This window comes from Saimiri boliviensis, chromosome 6 (assembly GCF_048565385.1).
Source record: "Saimiri boliviensis isolate mSaiBol1 chromosome 6, mSaiBol1.pri, whole genome shotgun sequence".
Taxonomy (NCBI): Eukaryota; Metazoa; Chordata; class Mammalia; order Primates; family Cebidae; genus Saimiri; species Saimiri boliviensis.
In genome coordinates, this window is record NC_133454.1 from 62,398,650 (window position 1) to 62,417,547 (window position 18,898).

Sequence of the window (18,898 nt, forward strand, 5' to 3'; positions counted from 1 at the left end):
CTCCACATCCTATCCAGCATCTGTTGTCTCCAGATTTTTTAATGATCACCATTCTAACTGGCACGAGGTGATATCTCAGTGTGGTTTTGATTTGCATTTATCTAATGACCAGTGATGATGAGCATTTTTTCATATGTTTGTTGGCCTCATATATGTCCTCTTTTGAAAAGTGTCTGTTCATATCATTCACCCACTTTTGAACGGGGTTGTTTGTTTTTCTCTTGTGTATCTGTTTTAGTTCTTTGTAGATTCTGGATATTAGCCATTTGTCAGATGGGTAGATTGCAAAAATTTTTTCCCATTCTGTTGATTGCCAATTCACTCTAGTGATGGTTTCTTTTGCTGTACAGAAGCTCTGGAGTTTAATTAGATCCCATTTGTCTATCCTGGCTTTTATTTCCATTGCTTTTGGTATTTTAGTCATGAAGTCCTTGCCTATGCTTATGTCCTGATGGTTTTGCCTATGTTTTCTTCTACTGTTTTTATGGTGTTAGGTTTTATCTTTAAATCTTTGATCCATCTGGAGTTAATTTTAGTGTAAGGTGACAGGAAGGTGTCCAGTTTCTGCTTTCTGCACATTGCTAGCCAGTTTTCCCAACACCATTTATTAAACACGGAGTTCTTTCCCCATTGCTTATTTTTGCTGGGTTTGTCAAAGATCAGATGGTTGTAGATGTGCGGTGTTTGTTCTGGAGTCTCTGTTCTGTTCCATTGGTCTATGTCTCTGTTTTGGTACCAGTATCATGCTGTTTTGATTATTGTAGCCTTGTAGTATAGTTTGATGTCTGGCAGTTTTATGCCTCTGGCTTTGTTCTTTTGCTTAGGATTGTCTTGGCTATGTGGGGTCTTTTGTGATTCCATATGAAGTTTAAAGTGGTTTTTTCCAGTTCTGTGAAGAAGGTCATTGGTAGCTTAATGGGGATAGCATTGAATCTATAGATTACTTTGGGGCAGTATGGCCATTTTCACAATGTTGATTCTTCCTAACCATGAGCATGGAATGTTTTTCCATCTGTTTGTCCTCTCTTCTTTCATTCAGCAGTGGTTTGTAGTTCTCTTTGAAAAGGTCCTTTACATCCTTTGTTAGTTGTATTCCTAGGTATTTTATTCTCTTTGTAACAATTGTGAATGGGAGTTCACTCTTGATTTGGCTCTCTATTTGTCTGTTATTGGTATATAGGAATGCTTGTGACTTTTGCACATTGATTTTGTATCCTGAGACTTTGCTGAAGTTGCTTATCAGTTTGAGAAGATTTTGGGCTGAGACAATGGGGTCTTCTAGATATACAATCATGTCATCTGCAAATAGAGACAGTTTGACTTCCTCCTTTCCTAATCAAATACCCTTTATTTCTTTTTCTTGACTGATTGCTCTGGCTAGAACTTCCAACACTATGTTGAATAGGAGTGGTGAGAGAGGGCATCCTTGTCTAGTGCCTGATTTCAAAGGGAATTCTTCCAGCTTTTGCCCGTTTCGTATGATATTGGCTGTAGGTTTGTCATATATAGCTTTTATCATTTTATGATACGTTCCATCAATACCTAGTTTATTGAGAGTTTTTTAGCATGAATTGCTGTTGAATTTTATCAAAGGCCTTCTCTGAATCTATTGAGATAATCATGTGGCTTTTGTGTTTGGTTCCATTTATGTGATGGATTACATTTATGGATTTGCACATGTTGAACCAGCCTTGCATCTCCGGGATGAAGCCTACTTGGTCGTGATGGATAAGCTTCTTGATGTGCTGTTGCAGTCTGTTTGCCAGTATTTTATTGAAGATTTTTTCATCTATGTTCGTCATGGATTATTGGCCTGAAGTCTTCTTTTTTAGTTGAGTCTCTGGTTTTTGTATCAGGATGATGTTGGTCTCATAAAATGAGTTAGGGAAGATTCCCTCCTTTTGTATTGTTTGATACAGTTTCAGAAGGAATGGAACCAGCTCCTCTTTGTATGTCTGGTGGAATTCAGCTGTGAATCCATCTGGACCTGGACTTTTTTTGATTGGTAGGTTATTGATTGCTGCCTCTACTTCAGCCCTTATTATTAGTCTATTCAGGATTTCAGCTTCCTCCTGGTTTAGTTTTGGTAGAGTACAAGTGTCTAGGAATTTATCCATTTCTTCCTGGTTTACTGGTTTATGTGATTAGAGCTGTTTGTAGTAATCTCTGATGGTAGTTTGTATTTCTGTGGGATCAGTGGTGATATCCCCTTTATCTTTTTTTATTCCATCTATTTGATTCTTCTCTCTTTTCTTTTTTATTAATCTGGCTAACGGTCTATTTTGTTGATGTTTTCAAAAAACCAGCTCCTTAATTTATTGATTTTTTGAAGGGTTTTTTGTGTCTCTATCTCCTTCAGTTCTGCTCTGATCTTAGTTATCTATTGTCTTCTGCTAGCTTTTGAGTTTTTTTGATCTTGCTCCTCTAGTTCTTTCCATTTTGATGATAGGGTGTCAATTTTAGATCTTTCCTCTCTTCTCTGGTGGACATTTATTGCTATAAATTTCCCTCTCAATACTGCTTGGTGTCCCAGAGATTCTGGTAAGTTGTGTCTTCATTCTGGTTGGTTTCAAAGAACATCTTTATTTCTGCTTTTATTTCATTGTTTATCCAGTCAACATTCAGAAGCAAGTTGTTCAGTTTCCAAGTGGTTTTGTGAGTTTGAGTGTGTTTCTTGATCCTGAGTTCTAGTCTGATTGCACTGTGGCCTGATAGACTGTTTGTTATGCTTTCTGTTCTTTTGCATTTGCTGAGGAGTGATTTGCTTCCAACGATGTGGTCAATTTTAAAGTAAGTGCAATGTGGTGCTGAGAAAAATGCATATTCTGTGGATTTGGGATGGAACATTCTGTATATGTCTATTAGATACTCTTGGTCCAGCTCTGCATTCAAGTCCTGGATATCCTTGTTAATTTTCTGTTGCATTGATCTGTCTAATATTAATAGTGGAGTATTGAAGTCTCCCACTATTATTGTGTGGGAGTCTAAATCTCGTTTTAGGTCGTTAAGGATTTGCTTTATGTATCTGGGTGCTCCTGTGCTGGGGGTATATATATTTAGGATAGTTACCTCTTTCTGTTTGATTGATCCTTTTACCATTATGTAATGACCTTGTCACTTTTGATCTTTGTTGGTTTGAAGTCCATTTTATCAGAGACTAGGATTGCAACCCCTGCTTTTGTTTGTTTTCCATTTGCTTGGTAAATCTTCTTCCATCCCTTTGTATTGAGTCTATGTGAGTCTTTGTATGTGAGATGGGTTTGGTTTCTTGAATACAGCCCACTGATGGTTTCTTACTTTTTATCCAGTTTGCCAATCTGTGTCTTTTGATTGGGGCGTTTAGGCCATTTATATTCAATGTTAATATTGTTATGTGTAAATTTGATCCAGCCATTTTGTTACTGGCTGGTTTTCTTTCTCATTAGTTGACTTATTTTCTTCATTGCAGTTTTGGTCTTTGCCAACTGATTTGCTTTTGCAGTGACTGGTACTTGTTCCTTTCCATGCTTAGTGTTTCTTTCAGGAGCTCTTGTAGGGCAGGTCTGGTGCTGGCAAAATCTCTCAGTAATTGCTTGTCCATAAAGGATTTTATTTCTCCTTCACTTATGAAGCTTAGTTTGGCTGGATATGAGATTCTGGGTTGAAAGTTCTTTTCTTTAAGGATGTTGAATATTGGCCCCCACTCTCTTTTGGCTTGTAGGGTTTCTGCTGAGAGATCTGCTGTGAGTCTGATTGGTTTCCCTCTGTGGGTGATCTGACCTTTCTTTCTGGCTACGCTTAGCATTTTTTCCTTCATTTTGACCCTGGTGAACCTGATGATTACGTGTCTTGGGGTTGCTCTTCTTGAGGAATATCTTTGTGGATTTCTCTGTATTTCTTGAATTTGAAATTTGGACTGCTTTGCTAGGCTTGGGAAATTCTCCTGGATAATATCCTGGAGTGTGTTTTCCAGCTTGGATTCATTCTCCCTGTCATATTCAGGTACACCGATCAAGCGTAGATTAGACTTTTTCACATAATCCCATATTTCTTGGAGGCTTTTTTTTATTTCTTTTCACTCTTTTTTCTCTTGTATTGCCTTCTCTTTTTATTTCATTGAGTTGATCTTCAATCTCTGATATCCTTTCTTCTTCTTCATCAATTCGGCTATTAAAACTTGTGTCTGCTTCACATTGTTCTCATGCTGTGTTTTTCAACTCCATCAAGTCATTTATGTTCTTCTCTAAGCTGGTTATTCTAGTTACCATTTCGTCTAACCTTTTTTCAAGGTTTTAGGTTTCTTTGCATTGAGTTAGAATGTCTTCCTTTAGCTCTGAAAAGTCAATTATTCACCTTCTGAATCCTATTTCCGTCAATTCTTCACACTCCTCAGTCAAGTTGTGATCCTGTGTTGTTGAGGAATTGTGATCCCTTGAAGCAGAAGAGGTGTTCTGGTCTTTGATGGTTTCACCTTTTTCGTGCTGTTTTTTTCCCATCTTTGTGGATTTACCTGGCTGTGGTGTCAGAGAGCTGTTTGATGAGGTCACTTGTCTGCCTGTGGGGGCGCTACTGGGTTTCTAGGAACTCCTTCAGGTTACCAGGGAAGCTTCCTGTGTCTTTTTTGTTTATGCGTGGAGATTAGGCCTGCCTCCTCCCCTGACCTGTAGGTGCTGCTGGGTTGTCAAAAACGCCATCCAGTTGCTATGTAGGCTTCCTGTGCTTTTTGTGAAAACATGTAGCCCAGTCCCACCCCTCTAGTGGTGGGTTGTGCCCTTCCTCCACTGGGCTGGATCATTCAGGGTTCATCTCAGACTGTGGCACTGGCTACACAACCCACTAGAGTCAGAGCTTCAGCCCTCTAGGGTTTGTGGGGGAGGGTAGGGACCCACTCAGCCGCACACAGCAGTCTTCTCCTTTCAGCTTTCTCTCTCACCAGTCATGAGGTAGGGGCCACCCACCTGCTCCTGCTTCCAGCTCCCTCTCTCTCCAGGTGGTGGGAGGGAGCAATAGCTCAGTCTACAGACTCTTATTCAACTCCACACTTGTAATTCCCAGTGCTTGACTGGCAAATATCCACTGTTCTGTGTATTGTTGAGGCTTTGGGGGAAGCGCTGTATCTGGACCAGAGAGCCAGAGGTGAAGCCTCTGACTCACTGGTCAGATGCACTTTCTGGGTGAAGCAGCACCCCTCCCTGCCTTGGTCTGCCCTGAGTGGACTTTGCTCACCCTCCGACCAGACCTGTTGAAATGCACCTGGTACCTTGGTTGGAGCTAGGAGATCTCTGGATTTCTGCATCTCTCTTGCTGGGTGTTGTGCCCTGGAGTTGTGTCTAATCTGCCATCTTGGATCCTCCCCCTCAGAAAAAAAGATTTTTTTAGACAAAATCTTTGAGAGAGAAAGAGAAAAAACAAATAACTTTGAAAACATATTTGAGGAAATAATTCAAGAAAATTTCCCTAATCTTGCTAGAGAGAAGAAATCCAGAGACCTATGAGACACAATACAAAATGAACATCACTAAGGCATATAACTACCGGGTTAATGCTAAAGCAAAAAATCTGAAAGGCAACTAGAAATAAAAATCAGATCACATACAAAAGGAACCCCAGCAGGATAACAGTTGACTTCTCAACAGAAACTTTGGAAGTCAGAAGAGATGGAAGGCCTATTTTTAATGTTCTAAAGAAAATAAATTCCAATCAAGAATTTTATATACTGCCAAACTAACCTTCAAAAGCACAGGAGAAATAAAAGCATATTCAGATAAGCAAGTGCTAAGGGATTTTGTTACCACTAGACTAGCCTAATAAGAGATCCCTAAGGGAGTTCTCTAAACATAAAAAAGAATAAAATCTGCTACCACAAAGGCACACTTAGTGCATAGCTTGCAGACCTTATAAAGCAACCACACAATAAAAACTGCAAAGCAATCAGCTAACAACTTCATGATAGAATCAAAACCTCACATATCAACATTAACCTTGAATGTAAGTGATCTAAACACCCGACTCGAAAGTCAAAGAGTTGCAAGTTGGCTAAAAATCAAGACTCATCTATCTGCTGTCTTCAGGAAAGCCATCTCACAAGCAGTGACACTCACAGGTGCAAAGTAAGGGCTGAAGAAAGCTCTATCACGCAAAAAGAAAACAAAAAATAGCAGGGTTCTGTTCTTATATCACATAAAACAGACTTAAAAGCAACTACAGTGAAAAAGGACAGTGAGATCAGGGGCCCATAATAATAATGGTTCAATTCAACAAGAAGATGTAACTATTCCAAATATATATGTACCCAACATTGGAGCACCCAGATTTATTTTTTAAAAGTACAAAAAACTGGTTCTTTTAAAAGATAAATAACATTGATAGACCATTAGCATGATTAACCAAGGAAAGAAGAGAGAAGAACCAAATAAACTCAATGAGAAATGAAATATGGGATATTACTACTGATAACACAGAAATACAAAAGATTATTCAAGGCTACTATAAGCGCCTTTATGTGCGTAAACTAGAAAACCTAGAGGAGATGGTTAAATTCCTGGAAACATACAACCCTCCTAGATTAAACCAGGAAGATGTAGAGTCTCTGAACAAACCACTAACAAGCAGCAATATTGAAATGGTAATTGAAAAACTGCCAACAAAAGAAGTCCAGGACCAGATGGATTCATAGTTAAATTCTATCAGACATTCAAAGAAGAATTAGTACCAATACTATTGACACTATTCCACAGGATAGAGAAACCCAAGGAAGAATATAGCAAAAAAAGAAAACTATAGACCAATATCTCTGAAGAACATACATGCAAAAATAGTCAACAATATACTAACTAACTGAATCCAATAGTATATCAAAAAAGACAATCCACCATGATCAAGTGGGTTTCATCCCAGGGATGCAGGGATGGTTTGACATTTGCAAGTCAATAAATATGATATACTATATAAATAGAATTAAAAACAAAAATCCATGATTATCTCAATAGATGCAAAAAAAAAAAAAAAAAAAGAATCTGACAAAATCCAGCATCCCGTTATGATTAATACCCTCAGCATCAGCATAGAAGGGACATACCTTAAGGTAATAAAAGACGTCTATGACCAACCCAAAGACAAGGATGCTCACTTTCATCATTCTATTCAAGATACTACTGGAAGTCTTAGCCAGAGCAATCAGACAAGAGAATAAAATAAAGGGCATTAAAACCAGTGAAGAAAAAGTCAAATTGTCGCTGTTTTGCTGATGATATGATTGTATACTTAGAAAATCCTAAAGACTCATCCATAAAGCTTCTAGAACTGGTAAATGAATTCAGCAAAGTCTCAGGATACAAAATTAATATGCATAAATCAATAGCTCTGCTATACCTCAGTAATAACCAACCTGAGAATCAAATCAAGAACTCAACTCCTTTTACAATAGCTGCAAATATATATACACATGGAATATACCTGACCAAGGAGGTGAAAGACCTCTAGAAGGAATATTACAAAACACTACTGAAAGAAATCATAGACAACACAAACATATGCAAATACTTCCCATGCTCATGAATGGATAGAATTAATACTGCAAAAAAGACCATATTGCCAAAAGCAATCCACAAATTAAATGCAATTACCATCACAATATCACCATCATTCTTCACAGCACTAGAAAAAAAAATCCTAAAATTTATATGGAACCAAAAAGGATCCTGCATAGCCAAAGCAAGGCTAAACAAAAAGAACAATCTGGAGGCATCACATTACCAGACTCCAAACTCTGCTATAAGACCGTAGTCACCAAAGCAGCATGATGCTGGTATAGAAATAGGCACATAGACCAAAGGAACAGAATAGAGAACCTAGAAATAAATCCAAACACTTACAGCCAACTGATCTTTGACAAAGCAAATAAAAACATGAAGTAGGGAAAGGACACCCTATTCAACAAATGGTACTTGGATAACTGGCAAGCAGCATAGAGAAGAATAAAACTCACCTTATGCAATAATCAACTCAAGCTGGATCAAAGACAAATCTAAGACCTGAACCCATAAAAATTCTAGAAGATAACATCAGAAAAACTCTTCTAGACATTGGCTTAGGTAAAAACTTCATGATCAAGAACATAAAAGCAAATGCAACAACAACAAAGATAAATAGATGGGACTTAATTAAACTAAAAAGCTTCTGCCCAGCAAAAACATCAACAGAGTTAACGACAACCAAAAGAGTGGGAGAAAATCTTCACAAACTATGCACTCAACAAAGGACTAATTTCCAGAATCTACAAAGAACTAAAATAAATTCGCAAGAATAAAACAATCCTGTGAAAAAGTAGATGAATGACATAAATAGGCAGTTTTAAAAAGAAGATATGCAAATGGCCAAGAAGCATGTGGAAAATTCTCAACATCATTAATTAAAAGGGAAATGCAAACCAAAACTACAATGCAACACCATTTCACTCCTGCAAGAATAACTATAGTCAAAAAATCAAAAAATAATAGATGTTGGTGTGGATGTGGTGAAAAGGAAACACATTTACACTGTTGGTGGCAAAGTAAACTAGTATAACCACTATGGAAAACGGTGTGGAGATTACTTAAAGAACTAAAACTAGATCTATCATTTGATCCAGCAAACTTACTACTAGGTATCTACCCAGAGGAAAAGAAGTCATTATATGAAAAAGATACTTGCACATGCATGTTTATAGCAGCTCAATTTGCAACTGCAAAAATATGGAACCAGCCTTAAGGCCTATCAATCAAAGTGTGGATGAAGAAAATGTGATATATATGTGTAACACACACACACACCCATGGAATACTACTCAACCATAAAAAGGAACAAAGTAATGGCATTCACAGTAACATGGATGGAATTAGAGACTACTATTTTAAGTGAAGTAACTCAGGAATGGAAAACAAAATATTAAATGTTCTTGCTCACAATTGGGAGCCAAGCTATGAGGATGCAAAGACATAAGAATGACACAATGGACTTTGGAGACTTCAGGGAAAGGGTGGGTGGGGGGGTAAGGTATAAAAGACTACACACTGGGTACAGTATACACTGTGTGGGAGATGGGTGCACCAAAATCTCAGAAATCACCACTAAATAACTTATTAATGCAACCAAACACCACCTGTTCCCCCAAAACTATTGAAATAAAAAATAAATTTAAAAAACCTTCTAGACCTACAAAAAGACTTAGATAGCCACACAATAATAACGGGAGACTTCAACACCCTGCTGACAGCATTAGACAGATTATTGAGCCAAAAAACTAACAAAGAAATTCTAGACTTAAACTTGACACTTGACCAGTTGAATGTAATCGACACCTACAGAATACTCCACCCATCAATCACAGAATATATGTTCCTCTCATCTGCACACAGAATATACTGCAAGGTTGACCACATGCTTGGCCATAAAGCAGTCTCAATTAAAAAAAAAAAAATCACACCAACTCTACTCTTGGACCACAGTGAAATAAAAATAGAAACCAATACCAAGAATATCTTTCAAAACTGTATGATTATCTGGAAATTAAATAACTTGCTCCTGAATGACTTTTGGGCCAACAATGAAATTAAGTTAGAAATTTTAAAAATATACTTGAAATAAATAAAAATAGAGATAAAACATATCAAAATCTCTGGGATGCAATAAAAGCAGTTGAGAGGAAAGTTTATAGCACCAAATGCCTACTTCAAAAAGCTAAAAAAATCTCAAATTAACAATCTAACATCACACTTAGAGAAACTAGAAAAACAAGAACAAACTAACCCCAAAGCTAGCAAAGAAAATTAATAAAATCAAAAGTATTTTTTTTTCTGTTGTTTGTTTTTTGTAAAGATAAACCAAACCACTAGACCAATAGGTGGATTAACAAAGAAAAAAGGAGAAAAGATCTACATAAGCACAACTGGAAATATAAAGGTGATATTACAACTGATCCCACGGACATACTAAAGATCCTCAGAGAATGCTATGAACATCTCTAAGCACATACACTAAAAAATCTAGAGGAAATTTATATATTTCTGTAAACACTCATTCTCCCAAGATTGAATTAGTAATAAATTAAAGCATTGAACAGATTAACATGGAGTTCCAAAATTGAATCAATATCAAAAAACCTACCAAGGAAAAGTCTTGGATTAGATGGATTCACATCCTAATTCTACCAAGCCTAGAGAGAAGAACTAATACCAATTCTACTACAACTATTCCAAAAAATTGAGGAGGAGGTACTTCATCCTAATTCTTTCTATGAAGCTAATAACACCTTGTTACCAAAACCTGGAAAAGTCACAACAAAAAAGAAAACTACAATATCTCTGGTGAACATAGATGCAGATATCCTCAACAAAATACGAGCAAACTGGATTCAACTGCATACCAAGAAGTTAATTTACCATGATCAAGCAGGCTTTATTCCTGGTATATGAGTTCAGTTTAATATCTGTAAATCAGTAAGTGTGAAACAAAAATTATATGATCATCTCAATAGACATGGAAAAACTATCAATAAGATCCAGCATCCTTCATGATAAAAACCCTCAGGAAATGAGGCATTGAAAGAACATAACTCACAATAATAAGAGCCATCAATGACAAACCCAGAGCCAACATCATACTAAATGGGCAAAAACTGGAAGCATTCCCCTTGAGAACTGGAACGAGACAAGGATGCCCACTTTACCACTCCTATTCAACATAGTACTGGAAGTGCTAGCCAGAGCAGTCAGACAAAAGAAGACATAAAAGGCATCCAAATAAGAAAAGAAGAAGTCAAACTATCTCTCCTCATAGATGATATGATCCTATACCTAGAAAATCCTAAAGACTCTGCCAAAAGCCTCCAGGAAATAATAAATGACATCAGTAAAGTTTCAGGTTACAAAATCAATGTACAGAAATCAGTAGCATTTCTATATGCCAATAACATTCAAGCTGAAAGCCAAATTAAGAAGGCAATCTCATTTACAATAGCCACACAAAAAATGAAGTACCTAGAAATGTAACAAACCAAGGAGATAAAATATCCATAACACTGCTGAAATAAGTCATAGATGACACAAACAAATGGAAAAACATTCCATGTTCATGAATAGGAAGAATTAGTATCATTAAAATGGACATCCTGCCTAAAGCAATATACAGATGCAAAGCTATTCCTATCAAACTACTGATGTTTTTTACGGAACTAGAAAAAAACTATCCTAAAATTCATATGGAGCCAAAAAAGAGCCTGAATAGCCAAAGCAATACTAAGCAAAAAGAATAAAGCTAGAGGCATCACGTTATTCTACTTCAAACTTTACTGTAAGGCTACAGTAATCAAAACAGCATGATACTGGTACAAAAACAGACCCATGGCCCAGTGAAACAGAATAGAATAGAGAACCTGGAAATAAAGCCACACACTTACAACAATCTGTTGACAAAAATAAACAGTAAGAAAAGGGCTCTCTGTTCAACAAATGGTGCTGGGATAGCTGGCTAGGCATATATAGAAGAATGAAACTGGACCCTTACTTTCCACCATCTACAAAAATCAACACATGATGGAATAAAGATTTAAATGTAAGACCTCAAACTATGAGAATCCTAGAAGAAAACCTAGGAAACACCATTCTAGACATTGGCTTTGGGAAACAATTTATGACTAAGTCCTCAAAAGTAATTTCAAACTAAAACAAAATTGATAAGTGGTACCCAATTAAACAAAAGAACTTTTGAACAGTAAGAGAAACTATTAACAGAATAAACATACAACCTAAAGAAAGAGAGAAAATACTTGCAAACTATGCATCTGACAAAGGTCTAACATCCTGAATCTATAAGGAACTTAATTCAACAAGCAAAAAAAAACAAAAACAAAAACAAAAACAAAAACAAATAACATCATTGAAAAATGGGCAAATGATATGAACAGACACTTCTCAAAAGAAGACATAAAAGTGGTAACAAACATATTAAAAATGCTTTATATCACTAATCATCAGAGGTATACAAATCAAAATCACAATGAAATATTATTTCATACCAGTCAGAATGGCTATTATTGAAAAGTCAAGGCCAAGTGCCTTGGCTCATGCCTGTAAGCCCAGCACTTTGGGAGGAAGAGGCAGGAAGGTCACTTGAGCCTGGAAGTTCAAGATCAGCCTGGGCAGTGTGACGAGATTCCATCTTTAAAAAAAAATTGATCAAAATTGACAAAAAAAAAAAAAAAAAAAAAAAAAGCCAAGTGTGGTGGCACATACCTACAGTCCAAGCTACACAGGAGGCTGAGATAAGAAACTTACTTGAGGCCAGGAGGTCAAGGTTGCATGAGCCATGTTCATGCCACTGCACTCAACTTGGGTGACAGAGGGAGATCTATCTCAAAAAATGATCCACAAAGAATAGAGTATGGTAAGGCTGTGGAGAAAAGGGAATGCTTATACATTGTTGGTGGGAATGTAAATTAGTTCAGCCACGGTGCAAAGCAGGAGATTTCTCAAGGAACTTCGAGCAGAACTACCATTTGACCCAGCAATCCCATTACTGAGTATACATCCAAAAGAAAACAATTATTTATACCAAAAAAAAACCATGCACTTATATGTTCGTCACCCCACTATTCACAATAGCAAAGTCATGAAATCAACCTAGGTGCCAATTGATGATGTATTGGATAAGGAAAATGTGGTGCATATATACCATGGAATACTATGCAGCCATAAAAGTTAAAATCATGTCCTTTGCAGCAACATGGATGCAGCTGGAGGCTATTACCCTAAGTGAATTAATGTAGGAACAGAAAACCAAATACGCATTTTCTCCCATATAAGAAGGAGCTAAACATTGGGTATCCATGGATATAAATATGGCAGCAACAGAAACTGGGGACTTTGAGAAGGGGGAGGGCAAGATGGGCAAAATGTTGAAAGAGTAACTACTATGCACAGTACCTGGGTAATGGGATCATTTTTACCCCAAACCTCAGCATCACTCAGTATGTCCAGGTAACAAACTTGCACATGTACCCACTGAATCTAAAATGAAAGTTGAAAAAAACAAGAAAATGATTAGGGTCAGGAAAGGAATAGATAAAACGAGAGCAGAGGGATATAACCTTGATTCCAGCTGGAGATCAGGGATGACTCCTAAGAGGAGAAGAAATTTGAGCAAAGGATTTACACCTGTGGAAATGGACACAGCTTTCCAGGTTGAGTAAACCCAAGGGACAATCGCACATAATTGGAAACACTGATATACAGTGAATGACAAGCAATTCGGTCTGGCCAAAACACCTGGGCTGGGTGAAGGGAGGGCAAGAGGTGTGATCTGTCTATGTTAGATTGTGGGAAACTCTGAGTGAAATTAAGGAAGCTTAAATTTTGGACCTGGTGAATCAGGAGACAGGAAGTTTTTTAGACAGATGAGTAAAATAAAGTAGTGCTTTCAGAAGATCACTTTGATAGGGATCTATAAAACAAATTTAGAGATACAGAAGAGTAGAGGCATCAAAAGCGGTTAAGAGGCTATTACAGTAATCCAGATGATGAATACTGAGTGTGAATTAGGGTGGTGGCAGAGGTAGGTAAAAGAAATATGAATGACCCAATATTGAGGAAGCTCAACAAAGGGAAAGATGATGTTGAAGGATTGGGACTTGAGATGATGGAGATGTTATAACACACATAAGGAACACAGACTGGAGAGATTTCTTTTTTGATTGGTCTAAAGGATGAAAGGTGAGTTTAGTTTGGCATGTATTGAGTTTAAAGCACTGGTGGGAGCACGTAGATGGAAAATTTCAGCAAATAATTGAACATTTGGAAGTGGCACTCGGGACTGATTTCAGAGCTGAAGTTGATAATCATATTTATAGAGGGGCTAATGGAAGCCTTATAAGTGAACGTCTAGTTGTGGGGAAAGATACAGAGGAAAGATTGAAGGGCAAAAGGCTGCTGGAGTTAAATATCTATATTCAGGACAAGGGAAAAGAGAGAGGAGAACAAGGAAGTAGAAACACATCTGTGTATTGTCTCTAGTTAGCCTGAGCACAAACACGAACACACACACACACACACACACACACACACACACACATTTAGACAAAAATGCACACATATTAAGATTACTGGTATATTCAATTACACATGGTTGGAAGAAAACCGAAGAGAGTTAGCGTCTCAGTAACCAAGGTGGGGTGAGGGGAGGATGACTGATGGTGTCAAACACAGGTAGAAGAGCAATACATGAAGAGAAGCAGCTGGTTTTGGCATGAAGGTATGTTTACATGGGCACAAGCATATACATGCCTGTAGGTGTATATCTGAGTGTTTTAAGGGGGAAGGTATTATATAGGTAGGGACTAGAAAAGAAATGGGGATGAAGTTTTCAATCGGGTGACAGCAATAAGCAGAATTATCATATATCAGAACAAACGAATATCCAACAAAATGTTTTCTTGATTGTTATTTTGATTCCTTAAACCCTGAACTTGGATTCTGAACCTTGATTTGATTCTGTGTGGTGTATTCAGCTAATCTTGCTTCATTTTAGGCCTCTAGTCTTTGAATAGGTGTGGAATTACTGGGTGACTTGCTTTGCCCGTTCTTTCTCATGTCAGTGAGGGCCTTTTAGTAATTAGTCTCTTGATTATGAAATGCATTTTGAGCAAAAGGCTGGTCAGAATAGTTAGCTTGTTCCAGCATACACTATGCTGAATGGTGGGGATGGCGTTTTGCTATCCATTTGAATTATTCTTTTTAAATAGGATAGACTAGGCTCTGCTTATTTTTCTGGTTCAGGAATCTCCTTATCTAAATATAGTCCAATATACAACTCATATTGAATGTGGAGAGGATTTCATTTGGGACAAGAAACCAAGGCAAAGAATCCTCATTAGCAGCAAATAGGAGAATGAACTTAATTCTTAATAGTGTCTCATCATTTTTCTCCATTATATTCCATTTGATTTCATTTCTCTTTCAGGCTCTCATTTCCTTAAAGTTTAGTTAACATTATACTCTCAGAACCAAATCCCAGTGAGGAATGGTTCAGGGGATGTAACTCCAGTCAATACTTAAATGCCACTCCTCCAAAGACGATGAGACAGGCAGAGGAGATGATTTGGACTATATGCTGGTCATGCGCACTTTATTCCCATAATTATTATTTTTCATTTAATAGTTACTGATTGAGGCACACTCCTCTGTGTCTGCAAGAGTCCTCCCTTCCTCCCATTTTTCCTCCTTCCCCTTCCCATCCCTCCCTCCCCTCACCTTGCCTGCTTTCCTGACTTCCTTCTTTAATTATAAAACAACATGTTAAAGATTCTGGTCCTGAAATCTCATTGCAGTTCAAAAAAAAAAAAAAAAAAAAAAAAAAAAAACCTAAATTCAAAGAACCTTGATTTTTTTTCCCCTCTTCAGGGACTTTGTCATGAATTCTTAGCTGATTTCCCTTGTGGCATACCCTGGTCACATGATTGTGTGTGTGTGTGTGTGTGTGTGTGTGTGTGTGTGTGTGTGTGTGTAAGGGATGAAAACAGACTTGTCTTTATGGAACAGGTACAGTTTTTCACAGCCAGCTGGCTAGTAATAGATTTCTTCTATCAAAAGCTACTTTTCTGGATCTTGAACTGATTAGCAGATGCACATTCTACACTGAATGCTGATAAGACCAAACCACACACATTTGTGTATCTGTAGATGGTGTGCACATTCACATACACACACAAGTTTTTAGTAAAATGCACACACATCTGTATTACTGCTATATTCACTTCCATGTCGTTGAAAATCCTTCCTTTTGAAGTTTCAAAAGATAGTCAGGCAGGAGTTATTTTATAGAATGGAAGTAAATTTCTAAGGTGCCAAACATTAGTAAGGAAATTAGAAGTCAAGGACTATCTTCCAAATGAAAAAGAAGCTCCATCAACCATGGAAATTATGGTCACGCTTGCCATCCTGCTCCTTTGGGTATCCAGGTATCCTCTATCAAGAGCACGTGTTTCCCTAGGCCTAAAATGAGACTTTCTTCCATCACCGTAGCCCACTCCATTCTCCAGCATAACTCTTTAGCAGCTTATATTCAATTATAACTGTAGTAATTTGGTTGTGTGGCTATTTCCACCACCTCCTGCCCACCTTGGAAAGGTGTATTTTCAGAAGTTAGGTCCTGGCAGCAGCTTCCTTGGACCCTCTGTGCTCAGAAGTGAGGGCTGATTTAGCAATTTCCTGGCTGGACAGTTCCTGGCTCAAGCCTCTGACTTCGCCTTCCCTGCCCTTCCACTTCCTTCCTCTGGTAAGGCTCTAGCCTCAGATGCAAGGACCCCAGTGGCTACAGAGGCCAGTGAATGAGCAATAAGCCTGCTGCAGAGCCTTAACTTCTCATTCTTGCTTCCTCCAGACCAATTAGCCCTTCTACTGCCCCATAGTGAAAAAAAAAAAAAAATGGTGCACCAGACCTTGGCATTGAAGCCCCTGAGGTATAGATATTAAGTATATATAAAATTTCCTCTTTTAGCATTGTCATGTACTTTTCACAAACATTCATCTCGGGACTTCCCAGAAGACAGACCCACCCCCAATTTTCCTGTCTCTTCTTGTTTCAGTCACTGCTCTCTTACCTTGTCTTCCTTCTCTTCCCAGGATGAAGGGGAGGATTGGGGTCTTGAACAATGAAAGGACAACATGACTGCCAAAAGAATCCATCGTTGACTGTTGGCATATTTTCCATCCTTATCCTGCAGGCTTCCTGTCTGTTGCTGGCCCCTGACCAATTTTGCTCCTGGGAAGTCTGAGATGAAACATGCTTTGTATAAAATGATGCTCAACCTCACTTATCATCAGGAAAATGTGAATCAAAACCACAATAAAATATCACCTCATGTTTGTTAGGATGGCTGTTATCAAGTAAACAAGAAAGAAGTGTTGGTGAGTGTGAGAAGAAAAGAACATATTTGCACACTGTTGGTGGGAATATAAGTTGGTAAAGCCATTATAAAAATAAATATGAAGGACTCTCAAAAAAAAATAAAACTGTCAAATGATCCATCAATCCCTATTCTGGACACATATTCAAAGGAAATAAAATCAGTATTTCAAAGAGATATCTGCACTCCATATTCATTGCATCATTATTTATAATAGCCATGGGAGCAGTTGAAGTGTCCATCAACAAATGAATGGATAAAGAAGTCATGGTACATATATACCATAGAATATTATTCAGACATAAAAAGGAAGGAATTCCTGTCATTTCTGAAGACATTAATGAACCCAGAGGACATCATACTAAGTGAAATAAGCCAGACACAGAAAGGCAAAAACCGCAAGATCTCACTTACATGTGGAATCTAAAAAAGTCAAACTCACAGAAGCAGAGAATAGAATAGTGGTTGTCAGGGTCTTGGGAGAATTGGAAAGATGTTGGTCAAAGGATACAAACTTTAAGTTATAAGATGAGCAAGTCCTGGGTCTCTACTGTACAGGATGGGTGATGATGGATGTGTTAATTAATTTGATTATGGCATTCATTACACAATGTATATGTATATCAAATTATCATGTTGTACACCTTGGATACATTCAATCTTTATCAATTAAATATTTCAAATCGTTTTTTTAAAAGGAAGGCAAAATGGGCCAAAAGGAGAAACTCCTTTGTGTAGAGCTGATGTCCAGGGTGGAATTTCTAAATTTTTTCTGTAACCTAGAGTCTCTTTTATACTTTTGACTTGCCCATTATTCATAACAGATCTCAGGAATGCTCGTCACACTGCCTATTGCTAAAAACTCAAACACGGTATTGTAATATGAACAACCCAAGTTAATGCAGTCGTTAATGAAAGAACAGAGATGTCATTAAAAGAGGTCATTTCTATTTTTCCTTGTAATAGTCAGATCATAGCCAGTCACATCTTTTAGGGAGGATGAAAATAGGCTGGAGTTCCTTCAGCAAACAGGATGCTGTAGAATAAAATATTCTACTTGAGAATAGTTGAAGAAATTGGAATGTCTGGTGCCACCATGTTTATTATGAAGTGTTGAACAGGCTGGTCTTTGGATTAGAGATTGGACTCACTCTCTGTGGCCCTATGGGTAGGGCAGGTTGGGGTGGGCAGGGAGGAAGAGCATCTTAAAGTGACAGATTTAGGCTCAGTGTGAGGAAGGGTTTCTAAGAGTTGGAGCTGCTCAGAGGCGAAATATCAGAAGCGTGCCCTTCAGCAGCAGTGTCTGAAGCCAGGCCACATGGCCAATAGGGAGAAATAAGTGGGCTGGGTGGCCCTCAGTGCTTTGCTTCCAATCCTGGGAGTCTTACTGAAATAGCTAATGAGCGCTCAACCCAAAGAACAGACACACGGTTGCCATGTCTTTCTGGGCTCATCCTGCTTATCACAAGTGAGGGCCAAAGCTGAGACTGATATTCCCTGATATTTCAGGCCCACGGGCAGCTAATTCCCAAATCTTTTCTGAGAAAAACACAGAGGGACTGTTTGCCAGACAGCTGGACCAGAATGAGGAAAAAGAAGATAAGGCCCAACAGAGAAGTCAGAAAAGCTTCACTTTTCATTAGCTCCACATTCCAAAGTGAGAAATCAATGTGCCTAGCTGCAATTCAAAGCAATTAGTCTTTGTTCTCACACATTCTCAAAGAATGACTTAAAGAAGCCCAAATAAATATTTTCAGAAAAGAGAGTAAATTTGTATTACTTAACCCAAGCAATGCAAACAAGTGTAATTAAAGTGAATACCCATAAATAAAGTAAATGCATTACTTAGGAAATGAATTAATTAGTGTTTAATTACTATCAATTACTAAAATCACTGCAGAATTACTTGTAGAATGGATTGAATCTCTGGCTCCTATTAATAATTTCCATTGCTAATTGTATGCACTTGTATTTTCTTTTCTT

The 18,898-nt window shown here is 37.7% G+C and overlaps 1 long non-coding RNA gene across 1 annotated transcript in view; it reads left to right on the plus strand.

The window, feature by feature from the left end:
* Positions 1-18,640, plus strand: part of LOC104650658 (uncharacterized) — a 39,884-nt gene extending 21,244 nt beyond the window's left edge. Inside the window, exons 2-3 of the long non-coding RNA XR_744251.3 lie at positions 15,796-15,967; positions 16,632-18,640. This is a non-coding gene — a long non-coding RNA (uncharacterized LOC104650658). The remainder of the gene's footprint in view (positions 1-15,795; positions 15,968-16,631) is intronic.
* The last annotated feature ends 258 nt before the right edge of the window (positions 18,641-18,898 follow it).